The sequence below is a fragment of the Taudactylus pleione genome, unplaced genomic scaffold, assembly GCF_031769625.1.
Source record: "Taudactylus pleione unplaced genomic scaffold, aTauple2 ptg000079l, whole genome shotgun sequence".
NCBI lineage: Eukaryota > Metazoa > Chordata > Amphibia > Anura > Myobatrachidae > Taudactylus > Taudactylus pleione.
This window is the reverse complement of record NW_028284481.1, coordinates 2,323,223-2,339,685: the sequence shown is the minus strand read 5'-3', so window position 1 is coordinate 2,339,685 and position 16,463 is coordinate 2,323,223. Positions and strand designations below refer to the sequence as shown.

General features: G+C 45.8%; 1 protein-coding gene across 2 annotated transcripts in view; it reads right to left on the bottom strand.

Moving 5' to 3' along the window:
- Positions 1–8,885, bottom strand: part of CLIP4 (CAP-Gly domain containing linker protein family member 4) — a 92,507-nt gene extending 83,622 nt beyond the window's left edge. For both annotated transcript variants that reach the window (XM_088467951.1, XM_088467952.1), the window contains exon 1: positions 8,799–8,885. The gene's annotated coding sequence lies outside the window, so the exon portion shown is untranslated. The remainder of the gene's footprint in view (positions 1–8,798) is intronic.
- Positions 8,886–16,463: the final 7,578 nt, after the last annotated feature.

The window sequence follows — 16,463 nt, the reverse complement described above, 5'->3', positions numbered from 1 at the left end:
ATATATAGAGCACAGTACTGCCAGTGTGTGTATATAAGTGATACTGTGTATATATAGAGCACAGTACTGCCAGTGTGTGTATATAAGTGACACTGTGTATATATAGAGCACAGTACTGCCAGTGTGTGTATATAAGTGACACTGTGTATATATAGAGCACAGTACTGCCAGTGTGTGTATATAAGTGACACTGTGTATATATAGAGCACAGTACTGCCAGTGTGTGTATATAAGTGACACTGTGTATATATAGAGCACAGTACTGCCAGTGTGTGTATATAAGTGACACTGTGTATATATAGAGCACAGTACTGCCAGTGTGTGTATATAAGTGACACTGTGTATATATAGAGCACAGTACTGCCAGTGTGTGTATATAAGTGACACTGTGTATATAGAGCACAGTACTGCCAGTGTGTGTATATAAGTGACACTGTATATATAGAGCCCAGTACAGCCAGTGTGTGTATATAAGTGACACTGTATATATAGAGCACAGTACTGCCAGTGTGTGTATATAAGTGACACTGTATATAGAGCCCAGTACAGCCAGTGTGTGTATATATAAGTGACACTGTATATATAGAGCCCAGTACAGCCAGTATGTGTATATAAGTGACACTGTATACATAGAGCACAGTACTGCCAGTGTGTGTATACAAGTCACACTGTATATATCGAGCACAGTACTGCCAGTGTGTGTACATAAGTGACACTGTATATATAGAGAACAGTACTGCCAGTGTGTGTATATAAGTGACACTGTATATATAGAGCACAGTACTGCCAGTGTGTGTATATTGGTGACACTGTATATATAGAGTACAGTACTGCCAGTGTGTGTATATTGGTGACACTGTATATAGAGTCCAGTACAGCCAGTGTGTGTATATAAGTGACACTGTATATATAGAGCACAGTACTGCCAGTATGTGTATATAAGTGACACTGTATATAGAGCCCAGTACAGCCAGTGTGTGTATATAAGAAACACTGTATATACAGAGCACAGTACTGCCAGTGTGTGTATATTGGTGACACTGTATATAATATATAGAGCCCAGTACTGCCAGTGTGTGTATATAAGTAACACTGTATATATAGAGCACAGTACTGCCAGTGTGTGTATATTGGTGACACTGTATATATAGAGCCCAGTACTGCCAGTGTGTGTAGATTGGTGACACTGTATATAATATATAGAGCACAGTACTGCCAGTGTGTGTATATAAGTGACACTGTATATATAGAGTACAGTACTGCCAGTGTATAAATATTGGGACATTGACAGAATTTTCAGATTTTGGCCTCTATTCACCACCACAATGGCTTTGAAATGAAACAAACAAGATGTGCTTTAACTGCAGACTTAATTTGAGGGTAATTACATCCAAATCAGGTGAACGGTGTAGGAATTACAACGGTTTCTATATGTGCCTCCCACTTTTTAAGGCTGTACTCTCTGTGTGTATATACACACAGAGAGTACAGCACTGCCAGTGTGTATATAGGTGACACACACAGAGAGCGCAGCACTGCCAGTGTGTATATAGGTGGACGTTCGGGTTTATGATGTCAGTATCCAGATCTCATTCGGGATATCGGCATTATGCCGGGCAGCGGGATTCCGGCATCGGTATATCGACGGCCGGCATTTCGTCCGCCGTCAATATCACTGCATCCCATATTGCCAGTGTGTATACATATAAGTGACAATGTATATACAGAGCACAGCACTGCCAGTGTGTATGTAGGTGACACACAGAGAGCACAGCACTGCCAGTGTGTATATAGGTGACACAGAGTGTACAGCACTGCCAGTGTATATATATAGGTGACACACAGAGAGCACAGCACTACCAGTGTGTATATAGGTGACACAGAGTGTACAGCACTGCCAGTGTATATATAGGTGACACACAGACAGCACAGCACTGCCAGTGTGTATATAGGTGACACACAGAGAGAGCGCAGCACTGCCAGTGTGTACTGCCAGTGTGTATATAGGTGGATGTTCGGGTTTATAATGCCGACGTCAGTATCCAGATCTCATTCGGGATATCGGCATTATTCCGGGCAGCGGGATCGGCATCGGTATATCGACGGCCGGCATTTCGTCCGCCGTCAATATCACTGCATCCCATATTGCCAGTGTGTGTACATATAAGTGACAATGTATATACAGAGCACAGCACTGCCAGTGTGTATATAGGTGACACACAGAGAGCACAGCACTACCAGTGTGTATATAGGTGACACACAGAGAGCACAGCACTGCCAATGTATATATAGGTGACACAGAGAGCACAGTACTGTCAGTGTGTATATAGGTGAAACACAGAGAGCACAGTACTGTCAGTGTGTATATAGGTGACACACACAAGAGAATACAGCACTGCCAGTGTATATATAGGTGACACACAGAGAGCACAGCACTGCCAGTGTGTATGTATGTGACACACAGAGAGCACAGCACTGCCAGTGTGTATATAGGTGACACAGAGTGTACAGCACTGCCAGTGTATATATAGGTGACACACAGAGAGCACAGCACTACCAGTGTGTATATAGGTGACACACAGAGAGAGCGCAGCACTGCCAGTGTGTACTGCCAGTGTGTATATAGTTGGATGTTCGGGTTTATAATGCCGACGTCAGTATCCAGATCTCATTCGGGATATCAGCATTATTCCGGGCAGCGGGATTCCGGCATCGGTATATCGACGGCCGGCATTTCGTCCGCCGTCAATATCACTGCATCCCATATTGCCAGTGTGTGTACATATAAGTGACAATGTATATACAGAGCACAGCACTGCCAGTGTGTATATAGGTGACACACAGAGAGCACAGCACTACCAGTGTGTATATAGGTGACACACAGAGAGCACAGCACTGCCAATGTATATATAGGTGACACAGAGAGCACAGTACTGTCAGTGTGTATATAGGTGACACACACAAGAGAATACAGCACTGCCAGTGAATATATAGGTGACACACACAAGAGAATACAGCACTGCCAGTGAATATATAGGTGACACACAGAGAGCACAGCACTGCCAGTGTGTATATAGGTGACACACAGAGAGCACAGCACTGCCAGTGTGTATGTAGGTGACACACAGAGAGCACAGCACTGCCAGTGTGTATGTAGGTGACACACAGAGAATACAGCACTGCCAGTGTGTATGTATGTGACACACAGAGAGCACAGCACTGCCATTGTGTATATAGGTGACACACACAGAGCACAGTACTGCCAATGTATATATAGGTGACACACACAGAGCACAGTACTACCAGTGTGTATATAGGTGACACACAGAGAGCACAGCACTGCCAATGTATATATAGGTGACACAGAGTACAGCACTGCCAGTGTGTATATAGGTGACACACAGAGAGCACAGTACTGTCAGTGTGTATATAGGTGACACACACACAGAATACAGCACTGCCAATGTATATATAGGTGACACACAGAGAGCACAGTACTGCCAGTGTATATATAGGTGACACACAGAGAGCACAGCACTGCCAGTGTATATATAGGTGACACACACAGAGAGCACAGCACTGCCAGTGTGTACTGCCAGTGTGTATATAGGTGGATGTTCGGGTTTATAATGCCGACGTCAGTATCCAGATCTCATTCGGGATATCTGCATTATGCCGGGCAGCGGGATTCCGGCATCGGTATATCGACGGCCGGCATTTCGTCCGCCGTCAATATCACTGCATCCCATATTGCCAGTGTGTATACATATAAGTGACAATGTATATACAGAGCACAGCACTGCCAGTGTGTATGTAGGTGACACACAGAGAGCACAGCACTGCCAGTGTGTATATAGGTGACACAGAGTGTACAGCACTGCCAGTGTATATATAGGTGACACACAGACAGCACAGCACTGCCAGTGTGTATATAGGTGACACACAGAGAGAGCGCAGCACTGCCAGTGTGTACTGCCAGTGTGTATATAGGTGGATGTTCGGGTTTATAATGCCGACGTCAGTATCCAGATCTCATTCGGGATATCGGCATTATTCGTCCGCCGTCAATATCACTGCATCCCATATTGCCAGTGTGTATACATATAAGTGACAATGTATATACAGAGCACAGCACTGCCAGTGTGTATGTAGGTGACACACAGAGAGCACAGCACTGCCAGTGTGTATATAGGTGACACAGAGTGTACAGCACTGCCAGTGTATATATAGGTGACACACAGACAGCACAGCACTGCCAGTGTGTATATAGGTGACACACAGAGAGAGCGCAGCACTGCCAGTGTGTACTGCCAGTGTGTATATAGGTGGATGTTCGGGTTTATAATGCCGACGTCAGTATCCAGATCTCATTCGGGATATCGGCATTATTCCGGGCAGCGGGATCGGCATCGGTATATCGACGGCCGGCATTTCGTCCGCCGTCAATATCACTGCATCCTATATTGCCAGTGTGTGTACATATAAGTGACAATGTATATACAGAGCACAGCACTGCCAGTGTGTATATAGGTGACACACAGAGAGCACAGCACTACCAGTGTGTATATAGGTGACACACAGAGAGCACAGCACTGCCAATGTATATATAGGTGACACAGAGAGCACAGTACTGTCAGTGTGTATATAGGTGACACACAGAGAGCACAGTACTGTCAGTGTGTATATAGGTGACACACACAAGAGAATACAGCACTGCCAGTGTATATATAGGTGACACACAGAGAGCACAGCACTGCCAGTGTGTATGTATGTGACACACAGAGAGCACAGCACTGCCAGTGTGTATATAGGTGACACAGAGTGTACAGCACTGCCAGTGTATATATAGGTGACACACAGAGAGCACAGCACTACCAGTGTGTATATAGGTGACACAGAGTGTACATCACTGCCAGTGTATATATAGGTGACACACAGAGAGCACAGCACTGCCAGTGTGTATATAGGTGACACACAGAGAGAGCGCAGCACTGCCAGTGTGTACTGCCAGTGTGTATATAGTTGGATGTTCGGGTTTATAATGCCGACGTCAGTATCCAGATCTCATTCGGGATATCAGCATTATTCCGGGCAGCGGGATTCCGGCATCGGTATATCGACGGCCGGCATTTCGTCCGCCGTCAATATCACTGCATCCCATATTGCCAGTGTGTGTACATATAAGTGACAATGTATATACAGAGCACAGCACTGCCAGTGTGTATATAGGTGACACACAGAGAGCACAGCACTACCAGTGTGTATATAGGTGACACACAGAGAGCACAGCACTGCCAATGTATATATAGGTGACACAGAGAGCACAGTACTGTCAGTGTGTATATAGGTGACACACAGAGAGCACAGTACTGTCAGTGTGTATATAGGTGACACACACAAGAGAATACAGCACTGCCAGTGAATATATAGGTGACACACAGAGAGCACAGCACTGCCAGTGTGTATATAGGTGACACACAGAGAGCACAGCACTGCCAGTGTGTATGTAGGTGACACACAGAGAGCACAGCACTGCCAGTGTGTATGTAGGTGACACACAGAGAATACAGCACTGCCAGTGTGTATATAGGTCACACACACAGAGAGCACAGCACTGCCAGTGTATATATAGGTGACACACAGAGAACACAGCACTGCCAGTGTGTATGTATGTGACACACAGAGAGCACAGCACTGCCATTGTGTATATAGGTGACACACACAGAGCACAGTACTGCCAATGTATATATAGGTGACACACACAGAGCACAGTACTACCAGTGTGTATATAGGTGACACACAGAGAGCACAGCACTGCCAATGTATATATAGGTGACACAGAGTACAGCACTGCCAGTGTGTATATAGGTGACACACAGAGAGCACAGTACTGTCAGTGTGTATATAGGTGACACACACACAGAATACAGCACTGCCAATGTATATATAGGTGACACACAGAGAGCACAGTACTGCCAGTGTATATATAGGTGACACACAGAGAGCACAGCACTGCCAGTGTATATATAGGTGACACACACAGAGAGCACAGTACTGCCAGTGTATATATAGGTGACACACAGAGAGCACAGCACTGCCAGTGTGTATATAGGTGACACACACAGAGTACAGCACTGCCAGTGTATATATAGGTGACACACAGAGCACGGCACTGCCAGTGTGTATATAGGTGACACACACAGAGAGCACAGTACTGCCAGTGTACATATAGGTGACACAGAGAGCACAGCACTGCCAGTGTGTATGTAGGTGACACAGAGAGCACAGCACTGCCAGTGTATATATAGGTGACACACACAGAGAGCACAGTACTGCCAGTGTATATATAGGTGACACACAGAGAGCACAGCACTGCCAGTCTGTATATAGGTGACACACACAGAGAGCACAGCACTGCCAGTGTGTATGTAGGTGACACAAAGCACAGCACTGCCAGTGTGTATGTAGGTGACACACAGAGAGCACAGCACTGCCAGTCTGTATATAGGTGACACACACAGAGAGCACAGTACTGCCAGTGTGTATGTAGGTGACACAGAGAGCACAGCACTGCCAGTGTGTATGTAGGTGACACACAGAGAGCACAGTACTGCCAGTGTATATATAGGTGACACACACAGAGAGCACAGTACTGCCAGTGTGTATGTAGGTGACACAGAGAGCACGGCACTGCCAGTGTGTATGTAGGTGACACAGAGAGCACAGCACTGCCAGTGTGTATGTAGGTGACACAGAGAGCACAGCACTGCCAGTGTGTATGTAGGTGACACACAGAGAGCACAGCACTGCCAGTGTGTATGTAGGTGACACAAAGCACAGTACTGCCAGTGTGTATATAGGTGACACACACAGAGAGCACAGTACTGCCAGTGTATATATAGGTGACACACAGAGAGCACAGCACTGCCAGTGTATATATAGGTGACACACAGAGAGCACAGCACTGCCAGTGTGTATATAGGTGACACACACAGAGAGCACAGCACTGCCAGTGTGTATGTAGGTGACACAAAGCACAGCACTGCCAGTGTGTATGTAGGTGACACACAGAGTACAGCACTGCCAGTGTGTTTATAGGTGACACACAGAGAGCACAGCACTGCCAGTGTATATATAGGTGACACACAGAGAGCACAGCACTGCCAGTGTGTATATAGGTGACACACAGAGAGCACAGCACTGTCAGTGTGTATATAGGTGACACACACAGAGAGTACAGCACTGTCAGTGTGTATATAGGTGACACACACAGAGTACAGCACTGTCAGTGTGTATATAGGTGACACACACAGAGAGCACAGCACTGTCAGTGTGTATATAGGTGACACACACAGAGTACAGCACTGCCAGTGTGTATATAGGTGACACACACAGAGAGCACAGCACTGCCAGTGTGTATATAGGTGACACACACAGAGAGCACAGCACTGTCAGTGTGTATATAGGTGACACACACAGAGAGTGCAGCACTGCCAGCGTGTATGTAGGTGACACACAGAGAGTACAGCACTGTCAGTGTGTATATAGGTGACACACACAGAGAGCACAGCACTGTCAGTGTGTATATAGGTGACACACACAGAGAGTACAGCACTGCCAGTGTGTATATAGGTGACACACAGAGAGCACAGCACTGCCAGTGTGTATATAGGTGACACACACAGAGAGCACAGCACTGTCAGTGTGTATATAGGTGACACACACAGAGAGTGCAGCACTGCCAGCGTGTATGTAGGTGACACACACAGAGAGCACAGTACTGCCAGTGTATATATAGGTGACACACAGAGAGCACAGCACTGCCAGTGTATATATAGGTGACACACAGAGAGCACAGCACTGCCAGTGTGTATATAGGTGACACAAAGCACAGCACTGCCAGTGTATATATAGGTGACACACAGAGAGCACAGCACTGCCAGTGTATATATAGGTGACACACAGAGAGCACAGCACTGCCAGTGTGTATGTAGGTGACACAAAGCACAGCACTGCCAGTGTGTATGTAGGTGACACACAGAGTACAGCACTGCCAGTGTGTTTATAGGTGACACACAGAGAGCACAGCACTGCCAGTGTATATATAGGTGACACACAGAGAGCACAGCACTGCCAGTGTGTATATAGGTGACACACAGAGAGCACAGCACTGTCAGTGTGTATATAGGTGACACACACAGAGAGTACAGCACTGTCAGTGTGTATATAGGTGACACACACAGAGTACAGCACTGTCAGTGTGTATATAGGTGACACACACAGAGAGCACAGCACTGTCAGTGTGTATATAGGTGACACACACAGAGTACAGCACTGCCAGTGTGTATATAGGTGACACACACAGAGAGCACAGCACTGCCAGTGTGTATATAGGTGACACACACAGAGAGCACAGCACTGTCAGTGTGTATATAGGTGACACACACAGAGAGTGCAGCACTGCCAGCGTGTATGTAGGTGACACACAGAGAGTACAGCACTGTCAGTGTGTATATAGGTGACACACAGAGAGCACAGCACTGCCAGTGTGTATATAGGTGACACACACAGAGAGTACAGCACTGCCAGTGTGTATATAGGTGACACACAGAGAGCACAGCACTGCCAGCGTGTATGTAGGTGACACACACAGAGAGTGCAGCACTGCCAGCGTGTATGTAGGTGACACACACAGAGAGTGCAGCACTGTCAGTGTGTATATAGGTGACACACAGAGAATACAGCACTGTCAGCGTGTATATACAGTAGGTAATGCCTCCCCCGCACCGCGCAGTTACCGTCACACGACGACCCGCGGCGTCTCCTGAGCAGAGAGCTCCATCCATCCAGCAGCGATAAGTAGCAGCAGCACTGAGTGATCAGGACTCCGCCCACCACTGTGACATCAGCCGGGGGTGGGGCCGACGTCACTGACACAAGCACAGCATACAGGCACAGGCGCACACACACAGACATGAGCACAGCAGAATGTATCAGAGGGAACAGTCCGCGGTCAGGTTGTGATACTCCTAACACTGTACTGCCAGTGGCAGTGTGTGTATATAGGTGACACACACAGAGCACAGTACTGCCAGTGTACAGTATGTGTAGGTGACAGAGAGCACAGTACTGCCTGTGTGTATATAGGTGACACACACAGAGCACAGTACTGCCAGTGTACAGTATGTGTAGGTGACAGAGAGCACAGTACTGCCTGTGTGTGTATAGGTGACACACAGAGAGCACAGTACAGCCAGTGTGTGTATAGGTGTCAGAGAGCACAATACTACCAGTGTGTATATAGGTGACAAGGAGAGCACAGTACAGCCAGTGTATATATAGGTGGCACAGAGAGCACAGTACTGCCAGTGTGTGTATATACTGTATACAGAGAACACAGCTGTACAATAATGAGTGCCTGCAGAAAACAGTGAAGCATGGTGGAGGTTCCTTGCAAGTTTGGGGCTGCATTTCAGCAAATAGAGTTGGGGATTTGGGACCTGATTCAAGTTGGATCGCAAGGCTGCGTTCGCACGCAGCCAGCCGATGTTTGCATTCTGCGTATAAGACGCAGTGCGCATGTGCAAACCGGCCACAGTGATCGGGAAGCGATCGCAGCGAGCCCGCACGGTCCTCATACAGTGATTGACAGGAAGTGACGGAGGGTGGTCAGAGAAATGCAGGCGTGTCTGGGCGATTAAACGCCATTACAGGGGCATGCATAGCTAAGCCGCTGCGATAGCATACACTGGCAGAGGTCTAGATGGCGACAGAAAGTTTAGCAGTTTGTGAGGTATGGACAGGTCACCCGCAACTGTGCAGATGGTTCTGATGTTTTCGCTGACTTGCTCATACTGGTAATTATTATATATATCCTACAATACACAGCAAATGCATCCAAGACATGAACATATGCAGTAGCTGCTCCAGGCACGGGAAAGCAGGTCCGTCGCCCGGAGCGCTACTGTTTCCGGAGAGCGCAGGAAACGGCCACCTCCCAGCGCTATGGGCTATATTTAAGCTCAGCTGGGAGGGATCGGAGGAGGGAAGGGGCGGCAACACAGGACGGCGCTGGGCGAAGCACAGCCTAGCGCCGGCCCTGATCATATGTATCAGAAAAAAAATATCCTAGACAGGACCAGATACATACTGAAAATTTTCATATATACCAGGTATGTCCCTGATTTTATCATATACATCAATGGTTCCCAAACTTGTTCCTCAAGGCACCCTAGCAGGTTTTAAGGATATCCATTCTTGTGTGCAGGTGGCTTAATTAGTACCTCAGTCAATTTGATTTAACCATCTGTGCTCAAGTATGGATATATTTAAAACCTGGACTGTTAAGCTGGCCACACATCTAAAGATTATCTGTCCAACCAGCCAACTAGTTGATTGGTTGGAATGAAAATCTGGTAATGTATAAAAGTAAATGACAATCAGCAATTTGCTCCCAAACTCCGTAAAATGGACAAAAACTGTTGTTTGAACAAATTGTTTAGATCAAACATTTAACAAACTTGTCTGACGACCATTTTCATCTGTTTTCTGGCATTTAGGAGCAAATTGCTGATCATCATTTACTCCCATACGTTACCAGATTTTCATTCCAACCAATCAACTAGTTGGCTGGTTGGATGTAAGTTGGTCTAGTGTGTGGCCATCTTTAGGCTAGGTACACAGTACAACGACGGGAAATCGAGACTGTGGTCAGGCGAATTCCCTTAGTCCTGTGCCACTTGTGTTTGCAATTTCATGAGCGACGGAACAACATCTTTTACACGAAAGCTTCTGATCACCATGCAGCACGGCTGTTGTACGGCCCGCGGGAGCGCGCAGTTTTGCAAACACACTGTACGGTTTGTCGTTCCAATTTGCCTGGCCGCACAGAGAAGGAGGTATAATGTGCGGTCTTAAAAGTTAAAACACAGCACATTACACTTCCTGCTCCGTGCAGTGCAGGGGCTGTGCAGCCCATTACTAAAAAGAACAGCCCCTGACAGTCCACGGCCGCCGCTTAGGTAAGATGGAGGGGAGGGAAAGAGGGGGCGGGGGCAGCACCAGAACAATTTAATGTTGACCCCCCCCCCCCTAACATAAAAACATAAAATCGTTCTGACGCCCCTGCTGAGGGCCGCGTCTGAGAACCTATGTCCTAGACCAGAGTTTACCCAAACTCCGCCATTAGAATCCAGGGTTTAAAGATGTCCATGCTTGCGCAAAGGTGACTTATGCTGGGTACACGCTGGCAGACATATTGGCTGATCAATTGATCTGCCAATATATTGTATGTTCGTCGGCCCGTGTGTGGCAGATATATCTCCCTCGTGTTGTGTGTACAGGAGATCAGCCAACCCCCAGAAAATTGCAGCTGAGGGAAGGGGATCGTGGGGCGACCCGCGGACAGATGGAAGATGATGGCAGACCCTCCAACATGACACATCCATTAGTTACAAAATGCTCTGCTCCTGGACTTCCTTTTTAATTTGATTGAAGCCACCTGTGCTGAAACACCCTTCTTATGAAATAACTTTCTCAACATCGGAGACTGCAATCATTAATTAGGTGGGAAGTCCAGGAGCAGAGCATTTTCTAACTAATGGAATGGGTCATGTTGGAGGGTAGGTGATGGTTGTTCAGTGTGTATGAACAACCACAGACCCTCCAACATGGCCATCTGTACAAAATGCTCTGCTCCTGGACTTCCCTCTTAATTGATGATTGCAGACACCTGTGGTGAAACACCTGTCTCATCTATGAACTAGTTCAACACTGGTGTCTGCAATCATTAATTAGGTGGGCAGTCCAGAACTAGAGCGTTTTGTACCGGATGGAAGGGGTCATGTTGGAGGGTAGGTAACCATCATCTGCAGATATATCTGCTAGGTGTGTACCCAGCTTTAAGTAGTTCCTCAGTCAATTTGATTTAATCATCTGGACTCAAGCATGTATCCTTAAAACCTGGGCTGTAATGGTGGAGTTTGGGAAACTCTGGCCCTGATTCAGAGCCGGACACTCTTGACAGAGCGCTCGCTCTGAATCAGGGCCGTCCCTCCAACTTTTTGGAGCGGCCTCCTGGCCACCCACAGCTATAGCGAGCGGCCAAAATGATGGTCGCGATGGTCAAGACCTTCGGGCGTGCGACAAGACCCTTGCGGTAGGGTCTCGCTGCTGCAAGCCCTGGAGTGCTTGCGGCCCCTTTGGTGCGAGCCCCATAACGACGGCTTGGCCGTCGTCATTCGGGTCTCGTGCATGCGCACGACGGAGCCGTCTCCATCGTGGGCATTTGCACTTGGGCAACATCGACCCGCTTGCGAGCGCTCGCGAGCGTGTCTGAATCAGGCCCTCTGTTCTAGACATAATCAAATACACCAGTGGTTCTCAAACTCGGCACTCAGGATCCCACACAGGTCATGTTTTGCAGCTCACCCAGCAGGTGTACAGGTGTACTCATTACTCACTGATACATTTTAAAAAAAAATTCACTTGTGATTCTGTGAGGAGACCTGGAAAACATGTACTGTTTGGGGTCCTGAGGACCGAGTTTGAGAACCTGTTAAATACACTAATGCAGAGGTTCTCAAACTCGGTCCTCAGGACCCCACACAGGTCACGTTTTCCAGGTCACCCAGCAGGTTTGCAGGTGTTCGTTGCTCTCTGACACATTTTAAAAGTTCCACTGATGAAGCTAATTATTTCACTTGTGATTCTGTGAAGAGACCTGGAAAACATGCACTGTTTGGCGTCCTGATGACCAAGTTTGAGAACCTGTGCACTAATGGTACTCAACTCCAGTCCTCAAATACCACCAACAAGTCATGTTTTGTGGATTTCTATAATCATTCACAGGTGAGTTAATCTAGAGTATGTTGCTGGGTCAGTAATTATCCCACCTGTTTCCACAGACAGAAATAATCAAAACATAACCTGCTGGGAATACTTCAGTGTTGAGGTTGAGAACCACTGATTATACATCATGGAAATTACCATAAGCAACAAGTCAGATGTTCCCAAACTCTGCCCTCAAGGGACCCTAAAGCTGGCCATACACTAGACTAGACCAACTTACAGTACATACAACCATCCAACTAGTTGGTTGGTTGGAATGAAAATCTGGTAAGGTATTGAATCAAATGACAATCAACCACTTGCTCCCTGAAAAATGGACAAAAATTGTTGTTTAAACAAATTGTTTAAATCAGTGGTTCTCAAACTCGGTCCTCAGGACCCCACACAGTTCATGTTTTGCAGGTCACCTAGCAGGTGCACAGGTGTATTCATTACTCACTGACACATTTTAAAAGATCCACAGGTGGCTAATTATTTCACTTGCGATTCTGTGAGGAGACCTGGAAAACATGCACTGTTTGGGGTCCTGTGGACCGACTTTGAGAACCTGTGGTTTAAATCAATCAACTTGTCTGAACAACCATTTTCTTCTGTTTTTCCAGCGTTTGGAAGCAAATTGCTGTTTATCATTTGCTCCCATACCTTACCAGATTTTCATTCCAACCAGCCAACTAGTTGGATGAAAGTTGGTCTAGTGCAGTGGTTCTCAAACTCGGTCCTCAGGACCCCACACAGTTCACGTTTTCCAGGTCAGTCAGGTGCACAGGTGTAGTCATTACTCAGCAACACATTTTAAAAGTTCCACTGGTGGAGCTATTTATTTCACTTGTGATTCTGTGAGGAGACCTGGAACACATGCACTGTTTCGGGTCCTGAGGACTGAGTTTGAGAACCTGTGGTCTAGCGTATGGCCTGCTTTACAGTCCAGGTTTTAAGAATATCCATGCTTGAGCACAATGGTTAAATCAAATTGACTGAGGTTCAAATTAAGTCACCTGTGCAGATGCATAAATATAATGAAAACCTGGACTGTAAAGCTGTATTCACACACAACGATTTTGTTACCAACGATTTTATGAACGATTTTCTGTTAGATTATCTGTCAGATTTTTTAAAGTGTAATGAACGATTTTTATGAACTACAAACGATTTTTGCATATTCCCTTAATGAAAATCGTTCAGTTGACAAGTCTGACTAAACTACAAACGTGAACGCGCATGAACGATAATCGTTCATCGTTTGACTCAGAAAGTGAACGATTTTTTCAAACGATTATCGTTAAACGATATCGTTTGATGATAATCGTTCAAAAAATCGTTGCGTGCGTATGCAGCTTTAGGGTGCCTTGAAGACCGAGTTTGAGGATCTCTGCACCAAGACATGATCTTGTATATCCTGCAAACGACTATCTACACCACACACATCTTATCATATTACCCACTTAACTGGAGTGGTCGCATTGGATGTAACCGCAGCCAGCATTGCTTCAGCTGATACAATCGCACCCCATGCCTCTGACTCCCCGGACCCCAGGCAGTAATGCAGTAGTCCATGACCGCTAAACATCATTGTGAATGTCATTCTGGAGCGCATGCGTTGGGAACAAAAGAGGTGAACTTCGTCTTTGCCCCCTCTCCCTGAGCACTGTTTGGCTGCTCTCTGCAAGTGCAAGACTTATCATAAGTCCCCCTGACACACGTTCTGCTGTGCTCTGCTTGTGTGGAGAGGGAGGGTTAATGCCCTATGGTGGTGGGGGATAATACCCTTGGGGGTGATCTACTTTCAGTGGGGGTGAGGAATGTCCCCCTAGAAAGTAATTTGATGCTGGAGGGGGAGGTAAAATGATAAAAACATTTAATCTGTCACAGGGGAGGAGGGGGTGCAAAAAAATGGCGTTTTGCATGGGGGGTGGTTGGGTTATAAAACAGTGTTATGTTTTACTACTAAGTGCCGTATTCAATTAGTTTCGCACCCGCTATACTTTTTCGCATGCTGGACTTTTTGCCTACATCACGTATTTTAGCAGCGGAAACTTATCGCACGCGTCCCCCGCGATTCACCATATTCAATTCCCGGCGAATGCGAAACTGGCGAAAAGTGCTGTCAGAATTGAGGAAATCAAATTGACACCCCCTACAAGATGCACTAACATTGGGGATCAATGTACGTGCCCCCGATTAGCCCTAATAAAACTATATGGGGTACTGAAGGTGTGTCAATATCTTATAATTAGCGTCTTTGAACAACTGGTGAAGAATAGCATTATGCAGTTTTTTTGGGGGAAAATAAGTAGTCCTGTCAAATTTGGAGTGCTTGAAAATGGGTGCAAGCATGGTTTAAAGTTGCTAAAGTAAAGTTTAAAAAAACGTCCTGAATCAAGCACCTGCAATCCAAAAAAACACCTCCCCCCTACTTGCAGACCCACCCAAAGTCTATTTCGATACTTTTTACGTTTGTACCCCCACTTTGCACTTTTTCGCCCCCATTTTCAAAGTGTTTTTTTGGGGTGTTCCTCATTTTTTTTAAAGGTTTTTTTATTACGCAGTTATCCTTTGGGGGGCTGTCCCAAGGGTGCTAAGTGGTTTCCCCACCTTTGCACCCCAAAATAGCGATTATGCGCTTCTTGTTACGACCTATTCAGAGGCGAATCTTTTTTCACCTATTACATTGCATTGCGTTTTTGCGTACGCGAAAAGTGTTTGCAATTGGATACGGAGATAAGTTTCCGCCTGGCGAAAAAGTCGCAATCGGCGATACTTTTTTTTGCGGATTCTGACTTTTCGCGGCTAATTGAATACGGGCCTATGAGGATTAATAGGATCTATGACTACTGGGGGGTCTTTGCCAATGGTGGGTAGGACGTAAGTTTACAGTTGGGGCCTATGGACACAAGACACCGCCTAGGCATATTTATTTTCAATCAAATATTAAAATTTATATTTAAAAACACTTTTTAAGCTTTATTAAATTAAAAATGACAATTTCTGACCGAGTTTGGGGGAATAAAATCGTCAGTTAATTGTTTAATTAAGCATCTGGCAGACATTGTTTTTAAAATGCCATGCTGTCCCTTTAATCTCTTTTTTTTTTGCGTTCATAAATACACTGTCCTGTTTGTAGCTATATTTTAAACCGTATTGCCTCTTTATACATCAAGTTGGAATATTAACACTGTCATTCATTGGTAAACGTTGCAGTTGTTAGTTTGCATTTCATTGTAATGCTCTGGTTGATTGTAATAAATGTGCCTCATTTTATCAGTGTCCATTGTCTTAATTTGTGTTTTGTTTTGAATAAATGACATTTATGGTGGCTGTAAAATCCATTAGCAGTATTTCAAAAAGTCCAATAGCATGCTTTGGTTTCTTGCCTTAGAAAAAGTGTTGGAATGTTAGAACACTGTGTCAGGTTGTTTCTTCCAATAAAATGTTGCTGTTCATGGGATAAAGTATGGTTAATCTACTAAGCTCTAAATCCTATTTGCACTTGACATCTGTCAATGGAAGTGACAAGCACTGAGAGACTTCTATCTATATCCCACAGAGTTGTTTTGCTAGTTTGCAGCTGCTGAGAACCATCTTGCATCGCAATTTATTCTCTATTTTTTTAACCA